Below are 1,608 nucleotides of genomic sequence, written 5' to 3'. Positions count from 1 at the left end.
TTGCATCAGAGCATGACTACAGAGAAGTTCAATGTACTCCCAACCTAGCTGCCCAGGATTTCCCTAGCACTGTAGTTAAAGCAGTCTCAAAGTGGGTTATATATTCCTGCATGTGTGGGTGTGAGATGCTCACAACCCCAGAATTCCAGAGCATTAGCTTTGCAGTTTAAGGGGTCTCAAAGTGCAGGGGGGGGAGAGAAGCCAGGGAGTGTGAATGAGCTCGGAGAGGAGGAAGGAGGAGGAGGAGGAGGAGGAGGAGGAGGAGGAGGGAGCCAGAAGGGGCCAGGACCACCAGAGGAGGCCCCTTGCCCCTTTTCCTCATCATCACGCCCTTCTCACGGCTGGCAAGAGGCTCTGCCCCCAGCCAGGCAACGCCTCCAGTCATCGCCTTTTGTCAAAAGCTCTGGTGCCACAAGAACACAATGCCCATAATCCCATAGAACTGAGCCATGGATGTTTAAGGGGGGGGTCAACTATTTTCTGCACTTTTTGCAACCCCAAGCCTTCTATTATTACCAGCAACTTGCAGGCAAAATCTCTTTCCTGTCACCAAGCCATTGAAAACCAACCCAAGTGGAGGAGGGCTGATTGCATTCGTTCTTCATTGGTCAGTTTCGGGAGAAATTTGCATATTACAAGTAAAGTGTTTAAGGGCCCAAAAACGACCTGTGATAAGAAATTACAGATACTGAGTGGTAGCATTTAAAAGAGGAGGCATTTAGACTCCCATGTGAAACAGGAACATTGATGGCTTTTGTTTCTTTGCTCACTGTAACCTGGAAGTCAGCCTTTGCAAGACATATATACCCAAGTGGGCTGGCATAGCTCTGAGGGGCAGATGGCTTTAAGACCTGCTCTCTAGGCTAAGTCAGGCAGGAGGCGAGGAGGGTGGACACAGCCATGGGGAGGGCTGGAGCTGCCGCCAGGGCTGGCTGGGGGGGGGGAGGTCCCGGGGGAGGGGCCAAACTGGGGTGGGACTGTGTGGCCCCCGGCCCCAAACGGGAAAGGCCGCTCCCCAGGCGGGATATGGCAAGCCGACTCATGGTTCAACTTGTGGTCTACTTGGGACTCCTAGATCCTTGCACACGTAGTTTTCATTCAGCCAGGTGGCCCCCATCCTATATCTGTGCTTTTCATTTTTCCGCCCTAAGTGGCAGGCCTACATTTCTGTACTGGTCCTGTGCGCGGAAACAAAGGTCTTAGTTCAGTCAGTCCCCTGGGCTGGTTTTTCTAGACCAGAAATTGCTTCCCTGATCTAACGGGAGAATATTAGTTTCAGTGGCTAAGATAAGATAGCATATGACAGAATATAAGCAGAGTTCTACAGGTCTTGTGGATTGGTTCTCCTGGAAGTGGTGAGCCTCCTGTGTTTGGTGCTTAATTTTACTACAGATAGCAGGTGGGGATTCACAACAGGGGGGGGGGGGGGGGGGGGGGGGGGGGGGGGGGTGTGACTGGCTCATTCGTGCAAGTAAAACAAAGCACCTCCATAGTAAGAATGGGGTTTCAAGGTGTTCTGGTCATTGACAGGCTAATTTTTCTACAATACACGACGGAAATCTGTACATAGATGTGGTTCTGATGAGGTCAGCCAAATGCGGTTGACCG

This window comes from Sceloporus undulatus, chromosome 3, assembly GCF_019175285.1.
Source record: "Sceloporus undulatus isolate JIND9_A2432 ecotype Alabama chromosome 3, SceUnd_v1.1, whole genome shotgun sequence".
NCBI classification, from domain to species: domain Eukaryota; kingdom Metazoa; phylum Chordata; class Lepidosauria; order Squamata; family Phrynosomatidae; genus Sceloporus; species Sceloporus undulatus.
Note: the sequence above shows the minus strand (reverse complement) of the source record.